Consider the following 17,275-nt stretch of genomic DNA (forward strand, 5'->3'; position numbering starts at 1 on the left):
CTGGAAAACCAAGGAAACTGGTAGTGTAATTCAGTTAGAGTCTTAAAGCCCAAGAATTGGGAGAATGGAAAGGGTGGGGTCCTGATGATGTAAATCCCAGTCTGAGTCTGAAGGCCCAAGAACCAAGGGAACATCACATTGGTGAGGGCAATCTTCTTTACTCAGTCTACCAGTTCAGATGCAAACATCCTCACAGACACACCCAAAATAATATTTTTAAAAAGATTTTATTTATTTGAGAAGAACAGCTCAAAATGGAAAAGATTAAGAGAATGAAGGACAAGATAGGAAAACCTTAGCATAGGCCAGGTTTCAGACAATGTTCTAAAAAGTTTTAGAGACAGAAGGAAGCCTGTGGGACAGCTACTGTCTCTGGTGTTATGGATTATTGAGAGCAAGAAGGGGTTCTGAAGTAGATTAAGGATGAGGTATCCTAGCGGCATTTTGTTGAATGTCCACCATAAAGATTTCAATTGTTTTCCAATTCTACTTTTAGGTGGTGTTGGATGGATACTCATATGAATGTGAAAACATGTCAAGAATGGCCTCCAGGTGCTTCTTTGTGGGACCTGTGAAGAACTAGGCACCAACATTTGCCTATTTCATATGATTTAATGGTGGTTCTTTTGATTTACCTGTTTTTTTGTATGTTTTGATTTTCTTGGTTATGGTTACTGGACAGATCAGTGGAGAGATTGCTCTTTGATTAGATTATTATATTAAATAGACAGTGCAGGACACAGCTAGCTCTTTGTGTCATCCTGGTCATTGCTGACTCAAAGGTCACAAGATTATTAATACATACTGTTCTTCATTTCTCATAGAGCATGGTTCCTCAACATCCCTCCTGATTTTCACTATCTATCTTTTTTTTTTTTTTTGGTGGTTCTGTTGCCCTCTTACATAGATATGCCTTGGGCCTTGTCAACTCTAGAAATTTTATCACCTATGGAATCTCAAATTTACATAGTTTCAAAAGATATTCCTGGCTAATTTGCTTAAGAGCCCCCTTTACAGGACATCAGTTTGATCAGCAAAGCCTGCTGGTTCTTCAAGTCAAGTCCCCAACCTGACAATTGTTCTCTGTCTTCACTGCTAACACATGCAATAAAGCCACCCTTTACTCTATTTACACTAACTGGCTCCCCAACTTCTACTCTTACTTCCCTAGGGCTTATTGCTTATAGCAGCCAGGATCATCCTTTGCAATGTAAATCAGATCATTTTACATACCTGTTTAAAAATCTTCCCATAGTTTTCTCAAGCCATTGGAATTAATCCAAACCTTTCAATAAGTATAGCCTATAAAGCTCTATTTGGTCTAACAGTCGGTTTCCTGCCCAAATTCACTATCCTCTGCTAGCCCCCTTGCCCACTATCCAAATTTCTGAGAACAAATTTGCTTTTCCTTTGACTGGAGGATGACAAATTATGGCCCATGGCCAAATCTGGCCCATTGCTTGTTTTTGTAAATAAAGTTTTATTGGATGATAGCCTCACACGTTCATTTATATATTGTATATGGCTGGTTTTATAATATAATGGTAGAGTTGAGTAGTCATAACAGAGATCTAATGATCCTTAAAGCCTAAATATTGACCATAAAACCCTTTACACAAAAAGTTTACCAACTCCTGCCTTAAACACATCAAACACATGTCTGCCTCAGGGCCTTGCAGTTGCTGTTTTTTCTGCTTCAAAACCAACTTCCCCAGATAACTCAAATATCTTCCTCTTCTCACTTCATGCCTTTATTTAAATTTTACCTCCACCAACACCCTCACTTATTATCCTGTTTAAAGAGCAGTCCCTCTCACTCTTTAGTTTTTCATACGGATTTACTTTATAACTTATTTTTTTTTAAAGATTTTATTTATTTATTTGACAGAGAGATAGAGAGAGCCAGAGAACAGAAGTGGAGGGAGAGGGAGAAGCAGGCTCTCCACTGAGCAGGGAGCCTGATCCGGGGCTTGATCCCAGGACCCCAGGACCATGACCTGAGCCGAAGGCAGATGCTTAAACCATCCGAGCCACCCAGGCACCCCCATACTGATTTACTTTAAATCTATCTGAAATTTTGTGTCTCTTTTTTTGTAGATGTGATGGAGACAGCTAGTGAACCCCCGAAGATTCATGCTTCTCTTCCATAGTGTAGCATTGTTTCTGGAAGCAGCTGCTCAGCTCAGGATCATATTTCCCAGCTCCCTTATTTCCAGGTGGGATCATTTGACTATTTCTGACCAATGGAGTATGAGCACAAGTGGTGTATATCCCTCCGGGCAGAGATGGTAAAACATCTGGGACACCAGCTGCCCACTCTCTCTCTCTTCCTCAGGAATCTTGGAGATCATATGTTGATGATGACATCACAAGATAGAAGGAGTCTGGATCCTTGAGTTCCTCCCTGGAGGAAAGCTACCAGACCAGAAACATTTACATTCGATTTTAGTATCTTTTTGTAGTATGAGTCTGTTACTAACAAATTCGTGACTGGGTTGATTGGCTCTCAGCCAAATTAATGGTCTTAGACTAGCTAAGCTACAAAATATCCCACTACTTTTGTCTACTAGGTGCATGCTCTGCCTGAGATTCTGCAAGTGCTGCAGTCTTGTTACTAGAGCATGAGAGCTGGAAGCTGCAAGGTCTTTTAAAGCCCAGACTAGCAAATCACATACCATCACTTCTATTGGTCCAAGCTGCTCACAGGGCCAGCCCAGATTCAAAGGAAGGAGAGATGTACTCCACCTCTTAATGAGAAAATGGCAGAGTCACATTGCAAAGTATTAGCATGCAGGGTTGGGAGGAATTGCTGTGGCCATCACTGGCTACAGTCTACTCAAGCCCATTATACTGTCCCTTTATAGAAGCACTTTCTCTGAGTTACTTCGTGGGTGTGTGTGTGTCTTAGATCAGGCTGCCATAAGAAAATACCACAAACTGGGTGGCTTATAAACAACAGAAATGTATTTCTCACAAATCTAGAGGATGGAAGGCTGAGATCAGGGTGCCAGTATGGTTGGGTTCTGGTGAGAGCTCTTTTCTGGTTTGCAGATTGCTAACTTCTCTTTGTAACCTCCTGTGGTGGGAAGAGAGCAAGAGAACTCTCAGGAGTCTCTTTCATAAGGACACTGATCTAATTTCTGAGGGCCCCACCCCATGACCTAATCACATCCCAAAGGCCCCCTCCTAATACCATCACTTTGGGGGGGTAGGGTTTCAACATATGAATTTTTAGGGGACACAAACATTTAGTTTATTGCAATGTATGTGAATATGTGTGTGTATATATGTATTAATATGCTATATATGTATATATATATGCTACAGCTCAGAAATGTACATGTGTGTATATATGGCATATTTACAGTGCATACAGAAATAATTTACTAATATATTAATACATACAGTAGCCTTCCCTTATCTGAGGTTTTGCTTTCTGCAGTTCCATCACCCCTGCTCAATCAAAGTCCAGAAGCACATGATCCTCCTTCTGACATATCATCATAAGGTCCTTAGTAGCCTAACGCTACATCACAATGCCTACATCATCCACCTCACTTCATCTCATCATGTAGGAGATTTATCATCTCACATCATCATGAGAAGAAGGATGAGTACAGTACAATAAGATATTTTGAGAAAAAGAGATGCCACATTCACATAACGTTTATTACAGTGTTTTGTTATAATTGTTCTATTTTATTAATATTTATTGTTCATCTCTTTCTGTGCCTAATTTAAAAATTAAATTTTATGATAGGTATGTATGTAGAGGAAAAAACATAGTATATATAGCATTCACTATCTGCAGTTTCAGGCATCCACTGGGGATCTTGGAATGTATCCCCTGTAGATAAGTGGGGATGACTTGAACATGTAAACAACATCTGGGTAGGAGTTACTTGTGGATTGTCTATTATGTTGTCTAAAATCATTTGTAGAAGGATCTATGCAAACAATCTTGCTTAGAAGATGTGCAACTTCTAAATAAATAATATATATTTTTTGTTCAGATAAGAAATGTAATTCATCATTGGCCTTTGTTTAGTTTGGCTTCTAGAAAGCTCAGAGTTGAACCTAATGTCATTGCTTATTTTTGATATTGGTATATTGTTTTCCATTTCTTAGAATTAGTTTTCTCTTTCATTTTTGACTCAATTAAGAGTCGGACATCTCTTTTTAGACCGAGAGAAAAATTAAAGAAATACAATTGTCAGGTGCACATCTAAATCTCTTCAGCTCCATTTTTACTCCCTGCCTCATAGAGTTGAAAACAAAAAATTTCATAGTCACAGATTTTTTTTGCTCTCCATTTTATAGTGTCAAATACTGGCCTCCACAGAATTGGGAGTGGAGCCCTACAATGTGGTAGGGCTGGTTATTTACTCCCTTGATTGACAACCTCCTCATGAAGAGTAACGCCCTTCTCCAGTTATACTGGGGACTCCATTCCTTCATTCAGTTATTCATTCAACATATATTTATTATGCATAGGCAAAATAAAAATAAAAGTATGTAGCAGGCATTAGACCAGGCCCTGGGAGGAGAGCAAAGAATAAAACAATGTGTACTGCCCTCATGAAGATTACAATCCAGTGGGGTATAGGATATTCAATGATTATATAGTTATTTATGATACCGTGTCTGAATGAGAAATAAAGGATGCCTGCGTGAAGTAAAAAATGAATTCGTTCAAGTGACTTTTTTTTCCCCTAAAGATTTTATTAATTTATTTGACAGAGAGAGAGGGAACACAAGCAGGGGCAGAAGGAGAAGGAGAAGCAGGCTCTCCGCTGAGCAGGGAGCCCGATGCAGGGCTGGATCCCAGGACACTAGGATCATGACCTGAGCCAAAGTCAGATGCTTAACCAACTGAGCCACACAGGCACCTCCCTTCAAGTGACTTTGAAAGTGCCACCTGGAGGATAGGTAGGTGCTAATCAAATGGAGAGAGGAAAAGGTAGAGAGGCCCAGCAGAGATTCCAAGTTAGGAGGTAGACAGCATTTGATAAACATATCAAAGTTCAGGATGGCATTTTGTAGGTTTGTTATTCATGTATCCCTAGTACCTCTGTTATGTTTCACAGATTATGACTTTTTTTTTTCGTTTTAAATGGTAGAGCACACAAAAATCTTTTTTTCCCTTTCCCTTCTTTTTTTTTTTTAATTGAGGTATAATTGACCTCACATTTGATCCTTGCCATTACTTTTGTCAAAGCATCCTTTTTTTTTTTTTTTAAAGATTTTATTTATTTATTTGACAGAGAGAGAGAGAGCGAGAGCAGGAACACAAGCAGGGGGAGTGGGAGAGGGAGAAGCAGGCTTCCCACCGAGCAGGGAGCCCGATGTGGGACCCGATCCCAGGACCCTGGGATCATGACCTGAGCCGAAGGCAGACGCTTAACGACTGAGCCACCCAGGCGCCCATGTCAAAGCATCCTTTTGACAAGATATTCATTATTTAAAAACAAACTGAGGCAAACTCAAATTAGCTGAAATTGAGTTTATTCGGGAATAGCAGAGGAGTTGCAGCTGGGGAATCGCATGCTGTGGCAAGCATAGACGAGGCCTTTGAGCGTTTTGGGTGGGTTGTATTTATGCACAAGGAGTGCAAAGAGGGGGAGGTCCGGCCAGAGCCCAGGCGTTAAGTTCATTGGCTTGTGCAGGAGAGGGATTCTTGGTGATGTTCATTGGTCAGGAGAGGAGTCTCCGTTCTCAAATTCCGTTCTTCTTGGCGAGCATGCGTGAGATTCCCCGTTCCACAGCCTCCAGTTTCATTTTGGATCGAGATCTTTTCACGCTTTCAGGTATGTTTTTTTGAATTATTAACTCCCAATTCATACTCCCGGTGCATAATATTTTTCTTGATTTCCTTTTCTTTCCAAAAGAATCCATATATATTTCTCTATGTAACATTTGCATTTGTATTTAAACTTGCATTTGTCTTGCCTCTTTTAGAATGGAAGTGCAAACAATTCAAGTGGGTATGGGGGTGTGGTACTCTGATTTATAATAAGAAATGTATATTTGGTCTGACTGGCATACGGCTCCTAAAACCATTGTAATTTCCTAAGTGATAAGAGCATGGCTGCTCTTTTTTGCTTGAATATTTGGCCTCTGTCCTCCAATCCTGAGATAGCCCCAGAGAGATAAAGGTGAAACGAGTCTCTTGTTACTCACCACAAGCTCCCTTCAGCCTGAGTTTATGTTAATGAGGTGATTTTTGGAAAGCCCTTTAATAACTGTGGAATGGGGGCTGGTTGGCAGGGGACGGACCCAACAAGGTGATTAGAGGGTTGGAATTTGACCCCTGGGGAGGTGGGAAGGACTGGAGGTTGAATTAGTCATCAGTGGCCAATGATTTAATCAGACATGCCTAAATGAAGAAGTCTCTGTAAAAATCCCTAAAAATCTGGGGTTCTGGGAGCTCCAGGATGGTGAACAGTCAAGATGCAGGGAAAGTGGCGTGCTTGGAGTGGACTTGGCAGCTCTGTGCCCCTTCCCACAAACCTGCCCTATGCATCTCTTCCTTATGGCTGTTTTGAGATGTGTCCTTTCCTAATAAACTGGTAATTTAGTAGGTTTATGATTTTCCTGAGTTCTGTAGCCATTCTAGTGAAATATTGAACCTGAGGAAGGGGTCGTGGGAACCTCTAATTTATAGCTGGCGGGTCAGAAGCACAGGTAACAACCTGGACTTGTGATTGACATATGAAATGGGGGGCAGTCTTGTGGGACAGAGCCCTTAACCTGTGGGATCTGATGCTATTTCTGGGTAGATGGTGTCAGAATTGAATTGTAGGACACCTAGTTGGTGTCAGCAGAGAATTAGAGAATTGCTTGGTGAGGAGAAACCCTCACACATTTGGTGGCCAGGAGTATTGAGATTATTTTCAGGGGGCTACAGCATTTTAGCCATTTAATAATCAAGCACACTTCACTTATTCAGGGATGGCTCACCTGGCTTACCTTCCATCTAGACACAGTTACCAACATGTAAGTAAGTGAAGATTGTCTTGAGTGGCTAAAATAGGTTCCCATCCTACTCATTGCATTAGCTAACAGACATTTGAGGATCTTGTCTACCATTAGTCTGCATAAATCTCTCTGTGATTGTTATCTACTTTCTAGCCCATGAAGAGATTAAAGTAACAAAGTAGAGGGAGATTGTGAGTTGCTTAAGGAAGGTTCTTTGAGAAGTTCAAGGAGATGGTTTGACAGCCTGACAATGACAGAAGCAGAAAAACCGAGGAAAAGCAGACACAAAAACTCAGTAATTATAACGATCTCAGGTATGTGAGCATAATCAGAAATAACTGATATGTATCAATAATCTCCCAAGAACAGTGTTCCATGGCTATAAGACATAATATATACTGTTCATTATTATAGCCGTGAGTTGCCAGAAAAATGTTATATTACATTCAAGTAGTCCATATACAAAGACATAGAAAGATTCTCACCAAAACTGTTATTACTATTATTATTAGTTTCTGTGCTTTAAAGGCTTAAGTTTAATTAATGAATTAATGGGAAGATTAACTGTGTGGCATGACTTATTCACCATCCTTTGCTTACATTTTTCTGGGGCATCTACTATAAGCTAGGTACTGAACAAGGAGCTGGATCCATAGTGGTGGACAAATTAAGCACCATTGCTGTCCTGATGGAGGTTGCAGGATTGTACAGAAGATAGGCAGTTATCAAACAGGCAAAAAAAAGGAAATAGCATAACTCAATTTGTATAAAAGTCTACAAGAGAAAAGAATATGGAGTGTGATAGAGAACTCAAGGGTCAGGGTGAGGAGGTATAGAACATGATATCTTAATCATCAGGGAGGGCCAGAGAACCCCTAAATTGTCATGGAACCAGCAATGAGATAAGGGGGAGCAAGAGAGGTTCAAGAGCAGAAACAGTAGGGAAAGGATTTGAGATAGGAGGTTGACAGTGTAGAGGAGCTGTAAGGACCACAGTGTGACTGGAGGTCATACAGGGGGTCAGAGGGAGAGTGGAGTAACATGGAATTGAAGAATAAGGAGCCAGATCATGGAGGCCTTTGCAAACCACTGGAGTTTGGATTTTATTCAAAGTGTCATGGGAAACCTTTGAAGGACTTCAAGCATAGCCACTGGGTAACCAGCTCTAAGTGTCTTTAAATGCTTTAGTTATTTTTGTTTCTCTTTGCTTTTGCTTATATTTGTAGAAATGATGAAGGGATACTTCTGAAAATGTATGGCACAGAAAGGAATCCAAATTTTAAGGGCCTTAAATCTTAAACAATTTGGGAGGCCCTCTTTAGGGAAAAGAACTCAAATTTACAAATATGAAATTAGGAACAGAGATATTCTTGGAAGGGCCCCATGGAAGTGAGGGACGCCAGAGCTTAAGCTTCATTGTGTCTGATTATATCCACTCATTGCCTATATTGTGGAAAGGATTTTATAGATACTTCTGGCTTTAGGTGGGAACCAAAGTCGATTTTCAAGTTTAATTGTTTGGAGCATCCAATCATTATTCTTCAGAAGCCCTGTCCTTTTTTCTTCCTTTTTTCCCCCTTCTTGGATCCCTCCACCGAATGCCCCCGACTCAAACAGCTCAAGTTAAAAACTCATTTTTGTGATTGTCTTATAACTGATTTGCAGTTTTTCTGTTGGACTATTTCATCCTTCCACATAAGTGTATTGGTCTGTTGTAGCAATATCTCTCTGAGGGTTAGCATGAGTGTATCTGAAATGGTATGGGACAGGGAAATGGAATGGAAAACAGTTGATATGATTTATGTATGTTAGCATTTTGGAGATTCCATTTTCTGAGGAAAAAATACACTGGAAGTATTCCAGGAGGCTGTTATAGTGATGTTCCAGAGTTTCACTTTTTAAGATCAAAGACCTTGGGAAGTTCAAGGTGCTTTATTGGGTCAGAGCCCCTTCCTCTGTTTGTCTGACATTCTTATCTCCTTTGAAATCTTACTGAACACTCTTACAATTCCTTACCCTGTTTGTCAAGCTGTTTTACTATAAGAAATGGTGTCTATTCCATGAAATGCTCTCTCTAAAGAAATAGTACTCTGTGCTTTTATAAAATAGAGGGAAAGATGAGCTGGCTAATTTATTCCATTCCTAACGCTTTGTAACAAAAGTTGAAATGAATGAAAATGATTGAGTTTGTAGGCCTGGTCTGCAGATACAAAAAACTGCTGGAAACTGTTGAGTGTGGAATGGCTTTAATTTACTGCATGGATCTCAGCCCATAATATGCTGCTTTTTGTTAACTTTCATAAAAGAGGAAGAAATACAGAGAGCAAGAGCTTTCAGAAGGGCTGTAGTTGAAAAGAAGCAGTACATGAAGCTCTAAGGTTGTGACTTACATTAAACAATGGGGTATTATTCTGGTAGGAGGGAAGATGATGGGGACAGGTCTGTGGGAGATGTGGAGGGTGAGGCTGACAGACTCCTCAGTGGGAACTGGGACAGATTACATCCTGGTTTTCCCCATTGGCAGGAAGGCCTGGAGATGCATGGGGCAACCTAACCTAGGACTTGCATGATGAATCAGGAGGTCGTGAGGATACCGTTTCACTCTCTACACCAAGAATACTGTCCCTGTATTTTCTGTATGTGACTTCAGTATCAATGTGTTTGATATTGCCTGGACTAAAAAATGTTAATGTTCCTTTTTCTACTCCAATACTGGTGGTTCATTAAGATGGATATGATGGGGTCCTGCGTTGATACCACATAGGTGTAGGTGGAGAACATCCTTCAGTACACCTATTCTTTGCTCCTAGTTTTCACATTTTGATTTAATTGCACAGCATTGTGCTGCTGAGAACTGTAACTCCAGCCTCCCACAAAGTACTTGAGTTGGGCATCCTGGATGATTTATAGCAACATTTAATCATCAGGCCTTTGGTTTCCATGTCTTGTAAATACAAAGAAAGCAATCCCTGTCCCCATCCCATGGAGAGGACAGAATGGTTATTCATGTCTTATTATCACATCCTTAATCTTTTCCTTCTTCTTCTTCTTCTTTTTCTTCTTCTTCTTCTTCTTTTTTTTTTTTTTTGTGGGTAGTATTGAAACCATCTGGGCTGCTTTGAAGTCAGTTTATTTTACTAAATTAAACTTTTTCAGATTGTTCTCTTTTTCTTTACAGGATACCATGCAGCATTTAATTAATTCTGGCACAAGTACACCTGTGTTTATAAATCTGACAATTTATTCTGTAGATGAAGGAAGCTGGAGTCCGAAATTTGTGCCAAATTAAATCTGTTGGTAGGCTTTGGGTTTTTTTTTCCTTCTTGATATTATTTTAAATTAAATGTTTCCCTGTGTGGTTAAATATCTTTGGCTTTCAGTATCAGTTGACTTAAAGAAACAGTGACTAAAGACATAGGACTTATAGTCAGAGAGAACCAAGTTCAACTTACTGTATGACCTTAGGAAAGTCAGTTTATCTTTATGGGCCCTGGTAGCCTCATGTGTAAAATGGTGATTGTGGGAGCCGCGTCCAAGATGGCCCCAGTGATCCCTGCCTCCTAGTATTCATGCCGCATGTAGTCTCTTCCTATGTTGAATAAGGTTGACTTGTTCAACAAATAAGATAGTGTGGAAATGATGGTGTGTGACTTCTGAGGCTGGGTAATCAAAGATGTTATGGCTTTTGCCTTGCCCTTTCTCTTGGATTGCTCAGTCTGGGGAAAGCTAGCAGCCATGTAGTGAGGATAGTCAGGCAGTCCTAGGCACAGCCCACATGGCAGGAACTGAAGTTTCCTGCCAGCAGTGAGCACCATGTGCGTGAGCTATCTTGGAAGCACATACTCTAGTCTTGGTGAAGCCTTCAGATGTCTGCAAACTTGGCCAATGTCTTGACTGTAACCTCATGAGAGAGTCTCAGCTAGAAACATCCATTTAAGTCGTTCCCCAATTTCTGACATACAGGAACTGAGAGAGATAATAAATGTTGATTGTTTTGAGCTACTAAACTTGGGATAATTTGCTCCACAGCAGTAGATGGATGATACAGTTATAATGACAGTACCCCCTAGTAGGATTGTTGAGAGGATTAAATGTGACACTGCAAAGGCTTTGCACAGAGTCTGGCACATAGTGTCATTCAGAAAGATAAAAGTATTAGTTATGGATGGAACTTGACACTTGAGGATCAGTTCTTCTCTCCAGCACCTGTATTCCAAAAGCTTTATGGGGGCTCTGCATTTAGATGATAAATCATTCCAGATTTACAGCCAGCTTTTGAGTGAATGGTAAATTGGGTGACATATCTGATCCTTATGTCCTGCCTCACATGTTCTTATCTCACTTTTTAATTTCAGCCTTGTGTTGCAGTCAGCTACAGGGCACTGTTAGCCTGATGGCCCTGCTTCAGCTGCACAAATGCCTCTTGCTCAGTCCTGGGGCAGCTTAGTGCACATTAGCTTGTACGCTTTTAACTGTTTAGACGCGTGTGAGAATCTGAACCTATTGGAAATGGGAGGTGGTGGGTAAATACTCCCTCTTTCCACCCTTTGGCTAGATCATACTAAAGCACCCTTTATATGGCTTCTTGGAGTTGTCCCTTGTGGAATGGAGATCTGCTGCCCACAGTGGAGGTCTGCTCAGTAGTGCTCAGTAGTGCATCTTTGGATTGATTGGTTTTCTCTCCTTCATCTCACTCCTTCCAGTCCCCCACTCCTGTTCCTTGGGCTCACTGCCTAAAATCAACTATCTGCATGCCAGGCTGTATGTCTCTGGTTCTGCCCCTTGGAGGTTACCTTAGGCTGCAACAGATGGCTCTAGTAAGAGTTGGCTGAGTGTTGCTTGCTTTATATGTGTTCCTGAAACCATTACCATGATACCTGCTTTTACTCCCTTAGGTGGTTTTCTACTGTTCTCAGGAATAAGTCTTAAACATCTCACACAGTGGCAGGGACCTCCACAAACTGGGTCCTAACCATACCTTCAGTCTCCACCCCCAACTTCTCCATCCTCTCCTATCTCTTCTCTACGTTGGCCTTACTGGGCTTTGTTCAATTCCTTTTATGTGACAATCTTTCTGTTGCCTCTGAACCAAGAGCATGCTATTTCTTCTTACTGCTTGGCCAACTGTCACTCATTGTTCAGACCTCAGCCTAAATACAGTATCCCCAGGAAGGCCTTGAAGATGTCATATCATTTTATTTTATTTTTAAAATATGGAATGCTTCTTGAATTTGCATGTCATCCTTGTGTAGGGGTCATGCTAATCTTCTCTGTATCATTCCAATTTTAGTATGTGTTCTGCCAAAGTGAGCACTTGAAGATATCATTTTAAATATCCCCATATCAATCTGAATTTCTTTCTTAACACCTATTGTACTTGTATTTTCTTAATGTTCACATTTCCTCCTTGAATGTCAACTTTATGAGGCCAGGGGCTATGACTTTCCAGTTCTCTCTTGCTTAATGTTTGGCTTAGAGAACATTTCAATAAATGTCTATTCAGTGGAAGAAAGAAGTTAGGCAAAATTCACTTGGCTGATAAAATATCTGTGTGGGGGGCACCTGGGTGGCTCAGTCGTTAAGCGTCTGCCTTTGGCTCAGGTCATGGTCCCAGGGTCCTGGGATCGAGTCCCACAATGGGCTCCCTGCTCCGTGGGAAGCCTGCTTCTCCCTCTCCCTTGCTTGTGTTCCCTCTCTTACTGTGTCTCTCTCTGTCAAATAAATAAAATCTTTAAAAAAAAATACCTGTGTGGGTTTGGTTTTTTTTTTTTTTTTTTGCCTTAGTCTCTCCCTTTAAAACACGAATCCTATCCAAAAGGGCCTCCTCAAGGTGCTGAAACAAAATACTACTTTAATAGCAAAAATGACAAATTTGTTGGTAGTAAAAGGATTAATTTTACAATTACCTTTCTTTTTTTGTCATTATAAAAGGCAGTATCTTCGGCTGGCATCAACTGACTGACAAGCTCCCCTAGTACTTTTTTTTTTTTTTTAGCAGGGGGAGGGGCAGAGGGAGAGGAAGAGAGAGAATCTTAAGCAGGCTCCACACCCAGCATGGAGCCCAATGCAGAGCTTGAACTCACAAACCTGAGATCAGACCTGAGCTGAAATTAAGAGTTGGACGCTTAACTGACTGAGCCTCTCAGATACCCCACCCCCAGTACTTTAGATTATAATTCAGTTTACAAAATTTGATTGACAGACAACTTTTAGAGGTCATCTTTATTGGATATAGTCTACCTCTGCAAAAGTAAAACTTACAGTTTTAATTCATGTAATCTAAGCTCTATTTAAATAGAACAGACTTTTTGCTTCTAATGTATGTAGAAAGAGCACCCATTTGATGGGTCAATACGACACGAGAGGTGCCCATCCTGGGAAATCTAGCCTTTTCAGAAACAGCAACACAATTCAGATGGCAGAGGGTTGCATCAGGATTCTGCTTGTGTATTTAAGGATAGAGTCTTTATGAATGTGATCATGCATGAAAATATATTAGGGTAAAGTCCCATCTTGTATTAGCTGGCATCAAATGGTCTAAATTTGTAAACAAATACTAAAAATCTGATATCATATCAGAATTGACTTATGGTACAGGTAAGAAACCTGAACAATGCTGTTAAGACAAGTTTCATTGATGAATATGTTTATAAAATGGAAGTCAACTCTGTGGTAGATCAGTAATGCACAAAGATAGCTCCTTTGATATTTTGCAAAGGGCTGTGTACTGAATTTATTATGTCCTTGGCAGTGATAAAGATCACATAGTTCATGTAGCAGGAAACCACTCATTCATTTAACAGATATTTATTGTGTGCCTACTATGTTCCAGGCACTTCTCCGGGCATATGAGATACCACAGGAGCAAAATATATCTTAGCAAGTTCCCTTCAAGAACAGATTTTGCCATGACAAAGGGATTTGCAAAACCACATGGAGAGGAAATGGTTGACATCATTGGGAATTAGTGTTGGTCAGGCTGCAGGAAATTTTCAGCAGATTTCCCACGGTATTTTCTGAAGAATGAGGATCTTCCAGAGCGGAAGCAGTGTCATGCATTTCATCTAGATCCAGCTGTTACAGCAGTTTATTTGAAGACTCGAAATGTTCTTTTTCTCTAAGGAAATTGAGATATCATTGAACTAAGTTAATTGAATTCAGGTCTCCCTCAGCCACAGGGTTTCCCCCTGGTGGAGGTGACCCCTCTTTCCTCTCCCTAGGATCAGGGGAGACTTAGCCAGACAGTGAGTTGTTGCTGAAAACCCGAGAGCAATTGATCATGGACAAAGAAGACAAAGGCTATAGGGAATCATAGAAATTGAGGACAACCCACATTTTAATCTAGATCTGATAAGGTAAAGTACATTAGAAAGTAATTCCTAGAACAAAATGAAAGCAATCTTGAATGTCCAATCTAGATCAGAGGTTCGGAAGCTTGGGTGGGTATCTGAATCACCTGTGGTAAAATGAGAGATTCTTCACCCTAACCACAGCAATTTTGATACATACTGAAATTTGAGAACCGCTCACCTGGAGGTTAAAATCCATTTGGTGATGAACTCTCCAGTATACTTCCCCAAAGATTTCCAGAGTCTTTGGGCAAGATACTAACACTCTATGCTGCCTGAGATGGACTCCTCCTTTTATTTCTAAAAAAACCCTGCATAACAAATAAATTTTAAAAATCACAAAAATTACAATGTAAATTCTTGCTGGTTAGTAAGATTTAGTTAACTAAGGAAATTGTACATGACTATGGGTGCTGTGGTTCAATCTTAGATCAAGTATTCCTTTGATTAATTGGGAAACTATAAATATTTTCATTTGCATTAGCCAGACACTACAGTTAGCGTCTGAGTTTGGACCACTATGTAACTAGAGATCTTTAAACCTTAAAAGAGCTTTTATTTAAAATGTATGCCAAAAGCATATGGAATCAAGAAAATCACTTAACAGTGGGAAGATGGGAACTGCGTTAATGGGGTTGTTATTGCTATTTGGTAAAGTCAGTGGTTTGGATGACTTAAATCCAAAGAGAATCTTGTGGGTTTTGTTTTCTCTCCTTTGTTACTCAATTTAATGTATTTCTTAACTAAGAAACAAATACCTTTAACAATACTAGATTATAGGGGTGCCTGGGTGGCTCAGTCAGTTAAGCGTCTGCCTTTGGCTCAGGTTATGAACCCAGGGTCCTGGGATCGAGCCCCACAATGGGCTTCCTGCTCAGCAGGAAGCCTGCTTCTCCCTCTCCCATTCCCCCTGCTTGTGTTCCCTCTCTCACTGCCTCTCTCTCTGTCAAATAAATTAAAAAAATCTTTAAAAAAAAGAATGCTAGATTATATAGATCCTTGGTATCCATGTCTGCAAAGATTTCTTCCAGAAAGATGGTGGGAACAATTGTTCCTTTGATTCTGCCTCCCAGCATTCGGAACTTGATCTATGTATTTTATCTTTTGCAGCACATCATTCTATTGCTAAAATTCTTTGAGTTTTTCTTTGCAAAAAGCCGTGGAAATTTACCAGGGTAAATCATAGATCATTGCGGTAATTGAATCCAACAAACTGAAATTGCACAAGAAAATGAATATACAAATTAAAAAAAATTGGCAGGTCTAGTAATTATTTTACGTATTGTTTAGTCCCAAGGAGAAATGAAAAATAAGTTATGATTTGAGTTTTATATAGGTGTAAGAAAATGAGGCTTTGAAGTACTAACAATTCAGAAACTCTCACAATCCCTGTCTAAAACAAAGATCTCTGTCTTCTGCAGTGTTTTCTCGAATTAGAAACCTATTTTTACCAGCTGCTGTAAATCACTTTTTCCTTTATTATAGCATTTGACACTATGATACCTTCAAGTGGGTGTTGCTTATCTTGGGAGGGGTGGTGAATGTTGAATGAATATGAGAGGGAATCATAGCTATTTAACAACGGTTTGCAAAGGTTCCAGGGTTCTAGGGAGGGAGCAGGAAGTATTAATTTAAAAACAGTTTGCAAAGCGAAAAAGAAGACAGAAGAAAAAAGCATTTTATTTCTTAATCTGTTTGGATTACCTCTAAGGAGATGAGTAATGAATGAAATTTGGGGTTAGTACACAGGAAGGGCTCTTAAGAGGCAGTCTAGACTTTAGGCTATCTTTTTCTTTTACAAAACTCCTCCTAAATTTTTTTTTTAGAGAAAGTTCTCTGCCATATTCTTACACACTTTGAAGGAAAGGGAGTTAAGAAACTCTAACAATCAGTGTCGTGTCTAATAAACTTCATCAAAATTGTTTTCTTTGAAATATATTTTTTTAACTTCTCAGACTGCAGTTTGTGTTTCATTGGATTTGTAGTCATTTTACATCTTGGATTTGCATAGTTAACTTTTCTGTGTGTTTTTAAAAAAATTGGTCCAAGTCACTTTAAATTCTAAAATACTTTGCAAAGTCACTACCCTTTACTTTAAAATTTCAAGTTGTGTTAAGTTAGTCATATTTCTCTAAGCTTTCAACAGAGGTATCACTCTGTTGTCACTGGTACATTTTAAACTACTATTGGGAAAGATTTTCTAATAATGTTAGGTCTTCCATATATCTTTCAGGGTAGTTATGAAAGTTTGAATGTAGGATTCACTTAAGATGGGTCTCTCAAGGAAGGATGAATCCTCTGTATATCTCCTTAACTCCAGTGCTACATAAAAGAAGGAAAACAGTTTTTAAAAAAGAAATTTGTTTGGGATGCCTGGGTGGCTCATTTGTTTAGCGTCTGCCTTCAGTTCAGGTCATGATCTCAGGGTCCTGGGATCAAGTCCTGGATCAGACTCCCTGCTCAGCGGGGAGCCTATTTCTCCCTCTGCCTCTGCCACTCCCCCTGCTTGTGCTCTCTCTCTGTCTCTCTGACAAATAAATAAATCTTAAAAAAAAAGAAATTTATGTAATTCCTGTAAATAATACACACGAATACATTGCAGACCTTGGTGAGCATTACAAAAATTTCTTTACTGATCCCCTGAGCTTGAAAGCCAACTGCATTTCCTTTTCCTTAACAACTTCCACGCTCCAGGGGATGGCTCTCACTGTCTTCCAAGCACTTCAGACAACAGAATTTGTCACCTGCACTTGGCCCTTTACCTCAAGCTACCTCGGAGGCTATTTTCTGCTGCTGTAGAAAATCAGATTTTCCTTGATGAGCATTTTTGCCTGGCTGTGGAATGGGTGGGACTTCTCCCAGAAATGAGTATTTATTCTAATTTAATTACCAGGAAGCCCAGTTTCCTTGACTACCATGTCTCCATGGAGGCTGTGTGCAAGGCCTTT

General features: G+C 39.9%; 1 non-coding gene across 1 annotated transcript; it reads right to left on the reverse strand.

Moving 5' to 3' along the window:
• Nucleotides 1-12,185: 12,185 nt before the first annotated feature.
• LOC118022606 lies at nucleotides 12,186-12,292 on the reverse strand. Its single transcript, XR_004682522.1, has one exon. It is a non-coding gene; the product is annotated as a U6 spliceosomal RNA (small nuclear RNA).
• Between the last annotated feature and the right edge of the window lie 4,983 nt (nucleotides 12,293-17,275).

This window comes from Mirounga leonina, unplaced genomic scaffold (genome assembly GCF_011800145.1).
Source record: "Mirounga leonina isolate KUSES-001 unplaced genomic scaffold, KU_Mleo_1.0 Mir_176, whole genome shotgun sequence".
Taxonomy (NCBI): Eukaryota; Metazoa; Chordata; class Mammalia; order Carnivora; family Phocidae; genus Mirounga; species Mirounga leonina.